This window comes from Bemisia tabaci, chromosome 10 (assembly GCF_918797505.1).
Source record: "Bemisia tabaci chromosome 10, PGI_BMITA_v3".
Taxonomy (NCBI): domain Eukaryota; kingdom Metazoa; phylum Arthropoda; class Insecta; order Hemiptera; family Aleyrodidae; genus Bemisia; species Bemisia tabaci.
In genome coordinates, this window is record NC_092802.1 from 25,793,710 (window position 1) to 25,809,011 (window position 15,302).

The 15,302-nt window shown below is 41.1% G+C and overlaps 1 protein-coding gene across 2 annotated transcripts in view; it reads left to right on the forward strand.

Moving 5' to 3' along the window:
• Positions 1 to 3,026: 3,026 nt before the first annotated feature.
• The window catches only part of cyc (basic helix-loop-helix ARNT-like protein cyc), a 154,291-nt gene continuing 142,015 nt past the window's right edge, over positions 3,027 to 15,302 (forward strand). For both annotated transcript variants that reach the window (XM_072305551.1, XM_072305556.1), the window contains exon 1: positions 3,027 to 3,824. The gene's annotated coding sequence lies outside the window, so the exon portion shown is untranslated. The remainder of the gene's footprint in view (positions 3,825 to 15,302) is intronic.

The following is a 15,302-nucleotide window of genomic DNA, read 5'->3' on the forward strand; positions in this document are numbered from 1 at the left end:
TCCCAAACCGCGGGAGGGGCGCGGGGCGGGGGGTGCCCCACCCGTAAGTCGAACTTTTCAAATGGCACCCCTACTTTTTTATTTCAGAAATCAATTCTACGCAAAAAAACAAGCCACCCTGTCCAAACCGAATGTAATTTGGACTATTTTTCAGTGATTGACAGAGGTTGAAACATTTTTTTCATGCTCTTTTCAAAAATTTCCCACGCCCAATGGAATTGCTGTATCAAACCAAACTCTCCGCCAAAAAAATTCTTAAACATTGCACTTTCGATAGTAAAATAAAAAAAATCTGTTGCACTCGAAATCTGGAGCACGCGGAGCCCTTCTTTGTGACATTAAAATTCGTTTTACCGAACATTTCCGAGGGGCGCTCATCGGGAGGGAGTAGTAAGTCTTAGACAAGAATTATTATTATTTTTTCTGCAGCATAAGAAACCGTGGCCATGAAGAAGCAGTTAAGTTGAAAAACAACGCACCGCGGAAAAATAGCGTCCTCAGAAGTATCAAGGTCCGGCTCAAGTCGTTGACCCCCCCCCCCCCCCCAAAAAAAAAAAACTAATCCATTTGTTTTTCTACTTTACTGCTCCTTCATGGACACGGTTTCTTATGCTGCAGAAAAAATAATAATAATTCTTGTCTAAGACTTACTACTCCCTCCCGATGAGCGCCCCTCGGAAATGTTCGGTAAAACGAATTTTAATGTCACAAAGAAGGGCTCCGCGTGCTCCAGATTTCGAGTGCAGCAGATTTTTTTTGATTTTTTTTATCGAAAGTGCAATGTTTAAGAATTTTTTTGGCGGAGAGTTTGGTTTGATACAGCAATTCCATTGGGCGTGGGAAATTTTTGAAAAGAGCATGAAAAAAATGTTTCAACCTCTGTCAATCACTGAAAAATAGTCCAAATTACATTCGGTTTGGACAGGGTGGCATGTTTTTTTGCGTAGAATTGATTTCTGAAATAAAAAAGTAGGGGTGCCATTTGAAAAGTTCGACTTACGGGTGGGGCACCCCCCGCCCCGCGCCCCTCCCGCGGTTTGGGAAAATGTCAAATACGCCAAAAGGTGTCCCCCTCGATATAAATGAACACGTCTTTTACCGTTTGTCGAAATTCCGACGCCTTCGGCAGATATTCAAGGTGGCTCGTTTTTCGTGAGACACCCTGTATACTCTAAAGATATTTCCTAGGCACAAATACTTGCATACAGGCATAGAATTTGAGTGTTTTTTGTGTTTCATTTTTGATATCGTGATGTGCTGAGCGTGATTTTCAGAGTAACTATTCATGCTTAAGAGATGTCTTGTGTGCATAAATGAAAATTTGAAAGGCTTTCTGTCATTTTAGATTCCCCAGTAGAGCCCGCCGCACAATGAAATGGGCCTTTCAGCGAAGTTGTACATGAAATTTTTAGATAAAACTGCAAAGTTTGACGTTGATTTCTTCACATTTTAAATTGTATGCGGTACTCTTTAGAGGAAATTTCACGAGAAAATTAGTGAAACTACTTCTGAAACCTCTACGTTTTGTATTAACATCAATATGAGCTTTTAGTGTATGCTCATTTTGTCCGGCTCCTCATTGACCCGCTCCACTGAGCGCCGCTGGTGAGGCGGATAGTATATGAGGTCAAAACGCCTTCACTCCCGTGCGTATGCAACACGGACATCCATGCAGCTCGAATAGTTGCATCCAAGCGTTGTTATGAAATTCGTTGTGCGACACTAACTGAAGCTTTAATTATTTTCCTTATACCTTAACTTAATTTCAGCGTTGCCTATTGTGCCGTTGACGTGAACCAGTACTGATTTTTATCACGACATCGTCAATTTTCCGAGAAATAAATAATTTAAATGCAATTATCAAGTCACCTGGCTCGATGATGCAAGTTGGTACAAACGCTCCTTACATTGTCGATTTTCTTGAGAATGGTGAAAAAAGTCATTCTATATAAAGTGTTAGAAATCATATTTTGAGTTGTCCTATGCAAAACAAAAAAAAAAAAAAAAAAAAAACGAAAAAAAAAAACCCCGACGTTGTGGTCCGTTTTTCATACTTCGAATCTCAGATTTTGCTGGAATAACGACGCCGTATTGCACCTACTCCTACTTACGTCACGGAATTCACAAATTCCCACGATGCGATTTCCATCTATTTTTTTCGCCATGTCTTTAAGTATTCTGCCATACTTCCGCAAGACGCCGTGCGAACATTCGAATGTTGCCAAGTCTCTTGCGATTAACTATTTATTTTTGAGAGTAGCTATGAGTATGTCTCCTTGTAATTTTCAGAGATTGTGGATAAAATTGAGAATAAAAATATACAAAAAATTGGAAGGAAAATATTAGCAAGTTCCCCAGAAAATCCGTAGTTTATCAAAGCAGATTTGGCAACGTCTGAAGGCTCATGCGGCGTTCTTCCTTAGCACGGCAGTATTGCTTTTTTCTATTTTGACGGGACAACCGCGTGACATGATACTAAAACGCATCAGTTTCGACCTCAAAAATCCGGCTCATTTCATCCCCATGAGTTTTCTCTCGCACTGCGTTCACTTCCCAGCGAGTGTATAACGGGACTCGAACCCAAACCCTCAGATCAACCACCGGTCAATTCGATTGCCAACTCTCAACGGCGATCGCAGTTCTGCTGTGAAGGAAAAGAGCCGTATGAGCATTCGAATGGTGCCAAATTTCCTCTCGGAAAATATTCATTTTCGTAGAAAGTTACGAATATTTTTCCTTAAAATTTTCAGATATTTTACATTGCAGTGCGGACACAATTCTCTGAAAAGTTGAAGGGAAAATAATTGCAAATTTTTCCGGAAATTGTTGTTTGGTCAAAGGAAATTTGGCAACGGCTGAGGGTTCATACGGCGTTTTTCCTTGGCACGACTGAGTCCCGCTCGTCGGAATCCAATTAGGCGCAATTAGTGGCGACTGCGGTCGACTGACCGGTGGCGCTCTCTCCCGGTCGCCGCGGCGAGCTTTCGATGATGTAACCGCGCCGCAGCCGTCATCGTCGCGCGTGCAAGGACTACCGGCGGCAACGGCGGTTTTTTTCTCTTTCCCCGTTTTCCACCCGTTTTTCCGCCTCGCCAAGCCCGCTCGCTTTCGCAATTTTCCGACGATTTCGCGAGAAAACGTAGCGTCGAACTTCAACCGCCCCCGCTTCCTTGAAAGTTCAGCCGTGGCTAGTGTTGGTTTTTTTTTCAAAATTTTTTTGGAAATCCCTCCAGGATTCAAGATTTTTTCAAGATTTTTCTACGGCGAAGTATTTCCGACTGTGTTGACTGTATTTTCGCGTATGACCGACGATTTCGCGAGAAAACGTAGCGTCGAACTTCAACCGCCCCCGCTCTCCTGAAATCTCAGCCGTGGCTAGTGTGTGTGTGTGTTTTTCGAGATTTTTTCAGGATTTTTCAAGATTTGTCAAAGGTGAAGGCCGTCTTTACTTAATTTTTGCGTATGACCAACGATTTGCTGGGAAACGTAACGTTGAACTTAATTTGAATCCCAACTTGTCCTAGTTTCCTTGAAGTTCGGCCGGGGATAGTGCTTTCCTCGAGGATTCTGTTGCGATTTCTTCGGGATTTTTAGATTTTGTTGATGTTTTTCAAGGTATTGTAAAGAGAAAAGCCATGTCGTTATGCCGACTGTGTTTTTGCGTGCGTTCGGTGTTTATCGTGTGATTGTGTGAGTGTTCTGTGCTAGTGAGAATATTTCTCGAGAAATGTTAATGGTCTAGATTTCGCGTGTCTTTTATGGGTCAAGGATACCTGTTGGAGCTACGGGGACCAGCCCGTGACCTTGAGGCCTAATCTCTCCAGGTAATGATTTGTAGCATTTTCTTATGGTTTGCATTTTGTGGGGACTCATTTTTTTTGTTTACGAAACGGGACGAATTGAATAGAAACGACCCAAGTGGTTACAAATTTGAACCGGGGAAAAAAGTTTCGAAATTTTCCATCGGACTCAATGTCGAGGACAAAATCTAACGACTGTTCTCAGGTCTCAAATGTTTTTTCTTGGCTTTGAATTTTTGCTGTAGGAAAATTTACGACGAATTGGATTGAAAACTGTACTTTCGACTTATATTTTCTTCAAAATTTCCTTCTCACAAAGAGAAAACTTTGTTTGAACGAATAAGTATCAATAAACTGCAGGAGCTTTTTCCTAAGACATTTGTGACCAAAAAAGTCAAATTTTCTGCAAAAATCTTTATTTTTCTCAACATTTTATGTAACTTTGTTTCCCTTTTCTAATTGCAAAAAGAGCCCAATTAGTTTTTTTTTTTAAAAACAAATTTTTGGTTCCTTTCCGGATTTTCTTTTGGCGACTGAAAATCGATATTTTTCACCATAAATTGTTTGAGCAAGGATTCGCTTTACCGAAGGCATTTTTCGAGAAAAAGTCAACCTCAGTGAGTCGATCTGATTTATAATGTGGCGACAAAAAAGATTTATTAGACTTTCGGGATTGAAATGATGAAAAGCCAACATTAAGTCTTTACCGTCATTATAGTTTTAAAAAGTACCAAAATTTGACAAAAATTGCTTGACTTTTATGCTTGCCCATTTTGAATTTTCACTGGTCCTGACAACCGACCCCATAATATCGATGCAATTCGACTTTTCATGCCCAAAAGTGATGCGATTTACGTATTCGATTATTTGCGCTAAAAATCGATGTTTCAAAGATATAGGTGACCGATTTTGAAATCGTCAATACTACCGCTCTTATCACTTGGCAAATGTCCGACTAAGTGAACCATTTTAATCGTCTAAATTGGATATTTAGAGAAAAATGTCATTTCCGATCCACGCAATGTGATGAATGACGTAAAAGGAAGGAGGGGAAGGAAGAGATGAAGAACGCGAGAGCGAGATAGGAGAAGATGGACTCTTGAATGTGGCCATTTAAAGCCTAGTCGGCAGATTTGATCTTAATCAATCAATGCAGAAGCTTCTTCCTCCCCCTCCCGCCACCCCGCTTGGCCGACTCCGCCTGATTGATAAATTGAAAAGCGCGCTTGAATCGAATCAAACACTGTGATTGGTCAAGGTTATCACACTGCAGTTGGTCTCGTGAGTCGCATTAGTGAGAGTTGTAACGATCGAACCAATGTTTAGAGTTGCGAGTTACGTAGAGAGATTCGAGTCGAATATTAAGGGGTTATAGAAAACGCCTAAAATCGGATTCTCCCCCCCCCCCCCTCCGGTAACGCTCCCTAAACGTAGATCTACAACCCCCCCCCCCCCCTCCAATTAAACATACGTAGTGCTTTGCGCTACTTGTTCTGTATTGTAAAATAATTTTAATGAGATAACGTGTCTTGCGGAGAAAGGAATTTGAGAATGGGCCGATCAAAGATTACGAAAAACGTTCAATTTGTGTAATCTTTATTCCCGTTTGTGACTCCATGAGAGGGTGTTGTCTTGACTCTCAGTATAAAAGGACACTGGTGAGGCGGTTAGTGTCTGAGGTCAAAACGCCTTCACTCCCGTGCGTATGCAACACGGACATCCATGCAGCTCGAATAGTTGCATCCTAGCGTTTTAACGAAATTCGTTCTGCGACACTGACTGAAGCTTTAATTCTTTCCCTTATACATTAACTTTCTTGAGCGTTGCCTATTGTGCCGTTTGACGTGAACGTAGATCTACAGCCCCCCCCCCCCCCCCCCCCCCACATTAAACATACGTAATGCATGCTTTGCGCTACTTGTTCTGTATTGCAAAGTAATTTTAATGAGATAACGTGTCTTGCGGACTAATCATTGAAATTGATAGACAAAGCTGTAGACGAAGAGAAAGTTGAAGGATCTCATTGGTTGAAGCGGGCGATTGCAATGAACATAGGAGGTAAGTACGATACCAACTAAAACTGACGGCAGCTCGAGCGGGACCCTAGTTAGGCTGTCATTTTCCCCCTTAGTCTGCAACTTTTCGTTTCAACCATTATTTATTTTTATTTTTTTATTTTACACTTTTCGTACATGAAAGCCGATTAGCTATGGTACAGGTCATGACTCGATTTGAACAGTGAGAAAAACATAGAGCACTGCTGTCAAAAATTAACTAAGACAGCTTGGAATTATACATAAATTTACAAAGCATACTATGTATATGTAGATCAGTGTTCACTTAAGTTCTCAGCAAGGTTCAAAGGGTTTTTAATATCCACCTAGGTTATAGAGAGCCTCCTGCGGGCTGATTGTTGACATTGAAAGACAAAACGATAGACAAAGAGGACATAATGAGTGTGGAGCGGGTGGTTCTTATAGATTAAGGGAGAGAATGATGGACTAACTAAAGGGTCTCTAGTGAGTTGCCGTTAATTAGTCTATTACCTACCTCTTTTGTTCATTGCATTCACTCGCTCTCACCAAGGATCCCTCCATATCCTTCTTGTCTTCTTTGTCTAGGTATAGCTTTGTCTATCAATTTCAATGATCAGCCCGCTGGATGAGGAGTTATTCTAGACCCAGTAGAAATGATGCCAAGTCGCATGATGCATTAGGATAGCTCCATTTTCCCTTTGTAGCTATACCTTCGTCTAAATTCTTGTCCTGTCTCGTGGTTCATCGTAAAGGGTCCATGAATATCGAGGGGTACGTATATTCACTCAAAGTTGGATCTTTACTATTAATCTTCATGCAAATGAAACATTGAAATCATGAACAATAACTTCAGTAACCATTGTCCAAGATTGTCTCTTCAAAAAAAAAAAAAAAAAAAAAAAAATTGCATTTTAAGAAGCGTCTCATAAATTTGAGTTGAACTCACGATAAGTTAAATTGAGGAGGTCAGTTCAATTCTCTCACCGTAAATGTGAGCGCCTTTGCGAGTAAGACAGGTTATTTTCCACGATGACCCTAACTGACCTTTTGATTAAAATGCACGGTTTCCATAAAAAAGGGAATGAAAACTCGATTAGTTATACGCGTGGGCGTGTTTGATTTTCTCATTTTTTCATCTTTTCTCTCTCTCTTTCTTGTGTGTATAAACGACTGCGAAGAAATTTATTTATCGCTGTAATTTAACTCTGGTTCTATCGCTCCATTCCGTCGAAAAATTTTCCCGTATTTGAATCCTTCGAATTAACGTCCGGTTTTTTCAAACGATGGGGTTTCCTTTCTTATTTTTCTTGACGATTGCATGCAATCACACCTACGATCGTGATTTTTTAAAACTACTCTTTCGATTTTTTCCCGCTCGGTTAAGAGCTTCCCGTCAGAAAATTCTATGTGTATAATTAACTACAAACTACAAAGGTAACCGTTGTACCCATACCTGTAGTTTAAAAAAAAGATTGAAGTTTTTTATCCCTCCTTTTTTGTGCAACACGTAGTTTTGATTATGAAATAGTACAGTAGGGGGGTGCATTCTCTTGCAAAAAATGAAACTGATAAATTTTAAAACATGGCATACCGCCGAATGAAAAAATGACAAACATAGCTTCCCAGCAAGTAATTATTTTTTGCTAATTCCATGCTCCCCTCTACGAAATTTGTACTTCTCCACGAACAATGCGACTATTCAGAAAACTGGTATACAAGAAGGGAGAAAACCGAGGTCACTTGTGGACTTGGTCAAAAAAATAGATACGCACCTCTATAGTTGGATTAGGTACATTTTGCAATAAGGAACCACTATTTCTGGCCCATTTTAGAAACAACATAAATGACATTGGTTTCCCTATATGCATATGTGTATGCTTTTGTGCGAGAGCCAGAGATATAGTGGTTCCTTATTGCAAAATGTAATCCAGTTTACTTTGGGCCTTGTCTCCACGGGACGTTTTCATGGGATTTTTCCCAAGTTCGAATCGCAGGAATGAAACTTCTGGGATTTTTCCCAGTCACCGTCTCCACGGGACGGGGCTCTTTGCAGTCCTGCGACTAGTTTGCGCGGGAAGATAAATTAGTCAAAGTCGAGTATTTAACCCGGATTAAAATAATAATTGCACTCAATTGACAATTAGACACATTTTTTAACTAAACAAACATGAACAATGTAGTAATGAATAAAATATCGCACAATTCGTTTTCACTTCTTCTTCTTCTTCTCTCAGTGGGTCTTAGGGGTACAAGTACCATACTTGGTATTGGGAAAAATATTGATTAACTCAATATTTTTCCCAACTTCGTAAGTGGAATTTTTCCCTGGGACAAATCTCGCGAAACGGCTCGTGGAGACAAGGCCTTATAGTCTCTCAAACTCACCTAACAAAGTTTCTCCGGCCAAACGATGAAATTCACCCTGGTCATTTGTCACTGCAAATCTTAAGGGGTGAGCAGATATGTGGGTGAGCCAGATTGCTGCAATTGGTATTTTTTTCACTTTCTGTTTTGCACCTTTACCAAGAGGATACGTACATCGGGCTTCGCTTTATCTAAACAAAATTCCTGAATGAGAATCAGTAGGTACTCGTTGAATTTTTTTACCCTATTATGTTTGATACATCATCGAACTTCAGCTGGATCATGATAAACCATAGCTAGAGAAAATTGTAGCCTCAAGGAGAGCTTTTCGTTGAAATCTCGTGTTTTGGTTTGGATAGTTATTCCAACCGACCAGGCCGCAAACCCTCTGTCTCTAGTCCTGATCAGTATAAGCGTAGGTAATATCATTATGTAACCTTCTGGATAAAAAATCACTCTCAAAGAAAGAAAGAGAGAAAATAATCAAGTTTAAAAAAAAAACGAAAACTAGTTCAATCGTTTTGAAATAATCTAGTAGGAATTGACCAGTTTCCCATTTGGAAGTTTGCTGATGGAATCTGAGTTTCATTGTAAACGCCCCTGCCTCTTGTCCAATTTTAACGATTGTAAGCCTTGCAATTGAATTTTTTCATCGGATGACGGATTGACGGGGCGTTACCTCGCGGTGAAAAGTGGATCAAGGAGGCCTTTGGTGGGTGGAGATGAGGGTTCACGGAGCTATAAACCAGGAAAGAAGTGAGAGTCAGCGAGTGCACTGAATGTAGGTATTGTTAATGAGGAGTGCAGTTCTTTCATGTTCTTCAGATTTGCGATCGAGGTATCCTATCTTTTAGATATAAGGGACCGTTCAAGTATTACGTAACGCACTTAATTAGGGGGGATTGGGGATTTGAGCCAGCGCTACAGTGCATTACAAGGGGAAGGGGTGGTCAAGCCCAGCGTTACATAACAAATCCGAGACGGGGAAAAACAAACTTTGAAAAAACGTGCGAAAACTTGAAAATACCGCCCTTCCCGAATGAATCTTTTCGGTGCTTTTTGAAAAAATTGGGGGGCGGGAAGGTCCGTACCCAGATAGCACAAAAATATTTTTAAAATATTTTAATGTTCCGTCCATGTAAATATTTTAAAAATATTTTGAAAATATTTCCAAAATATTTTAATTAGAATATTGTCATGAAAATATTTTGATAAAGGTGACAATATTTTCAAAATATTTTGTGCTACCTGGGTATGTTTTTTTTTGTCTACCGCTTTGTCTATCACTTTGTCTATAGCTTTGTCTATCAAGTTCAACAATCAGCCCGCTGGCTCCATCAAAATTCTTTTGATGCTAATCCAGCCGGCTCCTTTTTACATACCTGAGTCTATTATTAACACTTTTCCGGAAGATTTTCACCGCGTCTATTGACAGTCATTTAGGCCAGGCGCTCCAGAAATCTATTTCCTATCATGAAAATTACCAATTCTAATGGCTGAGCACACGTCAAAAACATGTAATCTACATCGGTCCTACCGAGTAATCTGTAACGTCGAAACCCCAATTTACAAGTCTGGGTAGGTGCAGCGGGAAGTCTAGCTTTTCTCGAAGTATCGCAAGCTTCTAGTTTCCTTCTGTCGATCAAAATACGTATTCTCTTGATTAATTTTTCATCGTCGTCTCTCTTGGCTTGCAAGTTACGCATTCAGTACGTCCAACGCATTAAGACATTAGCGGGCTTGACTCTTTCTTTTCATTTTTTGGTTTGCTACAAAGGTTGGTGCGGTGTGGTTCGTACATCGAGCGGCTTACCATTTCGCAGGAGCATTCTTGAAGTTAAATATCGATGGTTATGGTCAAGAAATGCGCGTATCAGATTGCGACTTTGTATAATGGAGATGTTGCATGTGTGAGGAATTTGCGATTTGACTGTTGATTCTTATGTAAAAGTTCGCGAGAGACACGATGGTGCTACTGGTTTTCTCTGAAATCAACTCCCAAGCTCAGAAAAAGCTCTCAAGTTGAGGCCAAAATGGAGGGAATATCCCACGCTATCCTCAGAGTCCACCTCTACATCAAGACAAACTCTCCATGCAAAGATAGAGAGCAAATAGAGTCCCTTTATACTGAGAGTCAAGACAATGTGAATCCATTTCTGATTGGTTCCCGTATTTTAGGCCTTCACAGTGGCACAAACGGGAATAAAGATTACAGTTTCACCGATTGCAAAGATTATAATCTGGAATGGACCGGGGAATTACGGGTTCGGCAAGGAACAAACGGAATGAGGGAAGGAACGAAGAAAGGAATTCGAGAATGGGCCGATCAAAGATTACGAAAAACGTTCAATTTCTGTAATCTTTATTCCCGTTTGTGACTCCATGAGGGGTGTTGTCTTGACTCTCAGTATAAAGGGACTCTAAGAGCAAATACATTGACAGGGCTGCCACCTTATTTGGGACTCCACAACTGATAACACGGCAACCCTGCCAATGTATTTGCTCCCTATCTTTGCATGGAGAGTTTGTCTTGATGTAGGGGTGGACTCTCAGGATAGTGTGGGATATCCCCTCCATTTTGGCTTCAACTTGAAAGCTTTTTTTGAGCTTGGGAGTTGATTTCAGAGAAAACCGGTGCCACCATCGTGTTTCTCGCGAACTCTTACGCAAGAATCAATAGTCAAATCGCAAATTCCGCGCACATGCAACATCTCCATTCTCCACTCATGTTCTATTTTTTATACAGCAACTGTACATCCGTTTTCGATGAAATTTTTTTTGCAAAATTTTGATCGTCCAAATCCGTTGCCGTAATTTCGCTCATTCACTCCTCCGAGAGCATACCCGCACAATTCACTAACCTCGAGCAGAGGTCGCAAGGTCGTGGCACGGTGCCCCTGAGTGTCTATGCTCATGCAGCTTGCGGCCCAATCCTCAAGGGTGGAGTGTCTTCATAGTGAGATTATGACCACTGCGGGTCGATTTTTAAATCTATGTCGATACGACAAGACGAGACATAGCTAACAATATATAAATGTATCTTAACCACGCGATATATCGATATCTTATCGAGTCGCTTTAACTTTCAATTATTATCGCCCCGCTGAAAGATCCGATTCTTCATCACCTTTCGGCCAAGGTGTCATAAGCTCCATGTGACGTTTAAAGATTTCCGCCGCCACTTTATTTTTTATTACAGAAAAATTGTTCAACGAAGCTGTTTGAAAATTTCACTGAATTTTCTTTGTGCTGCCGATAAAATTTAGTGAAATTTCCTAACAGGTTCAACCAACAAATTCTCTGCGAAGAAATAAAATGGCGGTGGAAATTTTGAGACGTTGCATGGCGCTTATGATACTATGTCCGGAAGATGACGCCTTATTGGCTCAGCCATTTTAGGCTTCATGGAGCTGTTAAGATGAAAGAAAAAAGAAATTAAGAACGTTGCATGGAGATGCTTTTAAATGACATGAGATTAGATATCACTTCCTTTTATTACCATGAACTTGACTTTAATTCCACATAGGCTTACTTACTCATATTCAGTTTTGAAACTAGTTTTGATATAATATTACATCCGCAAAAAAAATTTTCGACCTGGAACACCCCCATTTTTCGACCCCGATTATGACGAGATCCGTATTAGAGTCTCCTTGATGAGATAAAATGGAAACTAGGTTCAATACCCATACTTACAGAAAAAAGAAAAACTGAGAATGAAGAGGAAGAAGACGAAGAAAAGAAAGAATACTAAAAAATGAAAGGAGAATTAAGGAAGAAACAATAGATTACTGAAAGAGGAAGAAAACATGAAAAATAATAAAAGTGAAGGAGAGATGAAATGAAAAAAAAAGAAATGAGAAAGAAGTGAAATGGTGATATCATCGTGAAAATGCACGCTTACACGGAACACACTCGAATAAGAGATTTCTACGAAACGGGGAAAGATTGCATTAACGCCATATCAGTTCGGGTCGCCTTTAATTTCAGCGAAGGCAACACTAGCTCCCACGTGATCAAATAGTGGTATCATCGTGAAATAGCAGGTTCTTCCGGAACAAAATTCAGAATGGCTTCGCATTGAACCGGAGGCGGTTATACTTTCACGCCAGATCAGTTCGCCTTCAATGTTCAGTGTAGGCAACACGAGGCACCGCGTGGTCTAATTGGTAAATATTGTCCAGGTGAAATTTTCCTCGAAGACTTTAAATGAAGTCCTGGACAAAAAATGATCAGACAAATACATTTTCAAATGATATTTTTTTAGATAGAAAGTCCAGTGACCTCCAACCACAAAGTCCGCAATTCCGCAACTGCGGGCTGATTACTGGAATTGATAGACAAAACGATTACGGGTATGGTAGTTGTTTGTTTCATGCTGCGTTAAAGTCTCCATAATACCCAATAGGATGGAGATGAGTTCAAGAGAATCCTGTTGCCGTTGTACAATTCTGTTTGGATTTTTCAAGTCTTATGCACTAATCTTTACTCAGCTAGGTGATTATTATACTTGATAGACAAAGTGATAGACGAAAGAGACAAAGGGGAAGTGGAGCTATCCTGACAGATGAAAGGGTAGTCGCTAAAGACTAAGGGAGAAAATGATGGGTTCGCCCTAGCCTAGGGTTCCTCGCGGGTTGCTGTCTTTTTGCATCAAAAGTCAAAAGTTTTTGCAGTCCTTCGCTCATTGCAATCACTCGTTTCCATCGATAGAGGAGCGCTCTATTTACTCTTCGCTTTCTATGTCTATCGCTTTGTCTATAGTTCCTGCGGGTTGATTACTGCAGTGGATCGGCCGACTCGGACAGTTAGTCGGCGACTGGAAATGCGCGACGACCGACGACGCGACTGAGGTAGTCGTGTGCCCGTTGCGCGGTGCAACCCGGCGTCCTTCACACTCGCATCAGCATCTCCGTCATCGTCGTCTGATGCCAGGCGCAGATAGCGCACTCGTAATTCGCCGTGTCTCTTTTTCTATGGCTTTTCTTTTTCCACGCACACGCGCCAGCCCGCCGTAATTGCCATCATGCCTCCCGCTTTTTAATAGCCGCCGCGTCGCGCAGCGCGTGCATGCGGTATTATTAGCGATTTAGTCGCGTGAGGCGGGGGTGTCAAGTGCGGCAATTGACAGTGATCAGTTGATCGGCATCGTTGATCCGCTACGCTGCTGGTCCCGCGCATAGAGCATCTTCCATAGACAGTATGGACCATGGAGAGGAGACCTTGCGGGTTGATAATTGAAATTGATAAGCAAAGCGATAGACAAAGAAGACATAGAGAGTGCAGATCGTTCCTATTGGTGGAAACGGGTGCTTCTCATAGACTAGTGAGAGGAATGATGGACTAAATGTAGGGTCTCTTATGGGTTGCCGTTAGTTAGTCTATTACATACCTCCTTTGTTCATTCCGACCACTCATTTCAACCAATAGGATCGCTTTAGTTTTCTTCTGTCTCCTATGTCTACCGCTTTGTCTATCCTATCGCAGTCACCAAAAGTACCCAACTTACTGCTCTCACTCATTCTGTCGTGACAGCGAAGAGAGCAGTAAGTTCGAAATGAAGTTATGAGAAAACGAGGTTGCTCAGAAGCCACGAACTCATGTCAAGTTCGCCTTCAATAACCGTTACCGCAATTTGAGCGGCTCCTCATGTTCAACTCTGGATCATTTCACGCGGAAGAATGAAAAAAATCAGAAACGTCGCCAGTCTAAATGAAACCAACGAAGAGCTGGACGCGAACACTTTTGCTGAATATAGTAGAATTTTACTGTGGTTTTTAAGCCGAGTGCCCTAATTTTAATTAGCGCCAGAACATTTTAATGCTCGCTGGAAAAAAAAACACATTGGATCTAGAGTCCAGACTCTTAAAAACATCGACAAGAAAAAATACTCTTGATTCAATCAGATTTAAGCTTAAATCAAAAGGAAATCCGCTCAAATTAAGAGGCTTGGTTCTTGATTTAAGCTTAAATCTGATTGAATCAAGAGTCCTTTTTCTTTTCAACGTTTTCAAGAGTCTGGACTCTAGAACCAATGTGTTTTTTTTCAGTGCTGGAATTACTTGCACTATATAGGCGGATATTCCTGTAAATATTTAAATTCTTCCCCCATGTCTGCCAAAACGGCTTCTTAGGAATGCGTTGCTGGTTGCGTTTTGACCAATTTTTCGACGGAAATCTGAAATTTCGACGGGGAAGTGGCGGTGGTCACCTAATCATCGTAAGATATTGTTATTATCTGTGGGCTGTTCCGTGCATCAACCACATATCCACGATGAGACCGCAGAAATGTGTACCTCGGTTTGCGGCGTTGCAGACTTCCTGTCATACTTTACTTTCTACATTGAAAACTACCGAGCATATTTTCTTGAAAACGTGGGTGATTTTTCTCCTCCGTGTCAAAAAGATTTCGGTAAAATTTCAATCCAAAGATGTGGATTTGGTCTCCTTTTAAAAAGGTAAAATATAGGAGCGGAGATTTCTGAACACCGCAACCGAGATACGCACTTTTGTAGTTTTACCATCGATATAGTTTCCAGCGGGGCGATTATTGAAATTGATGGACAAAGCGATAGACAAAGAAGACATAGGGAGTATGGAGCGATCTTATTGGTTGACATGGTTGGTTCTTATAGACTAAGGAAGAAAATGATGGACTAAACTGTCGGGTTTTTAGTGGGTTGCCGTCAGTTAGTCCATTGCCTACCTCCTATGTCCATTGCCACCACCTGCTTCCACCAATAGGATCCCTCCAAATCCCTTTTGTCGTCTTTGTCTATCAATTTCAATAATCAGCCCGCAGGGATAGCGAATGCCCAGGGCGGGAAAAAGTCATTGAAGCCACACCCTAGATAACTATCGTGTTTCTATAGCTATGTCTCATTGGATAGATTGAGTCGATCGGAAAGTTCCCGACTCTATCAGCGGGATGTTCGTTGAAATAGACAGACAATGCTAAGAAGCCAAAAAGGATACGGATGGATCCTATTGGTGGATAAGCGGGTGGTGCAATAGACTTAGGAGGTAGGTAATAGACTAACTAACAGCAACCCACGAGAAACCCCACAGTTAGTCCATCGATAGACGGGGCCCAAAAAGGCGT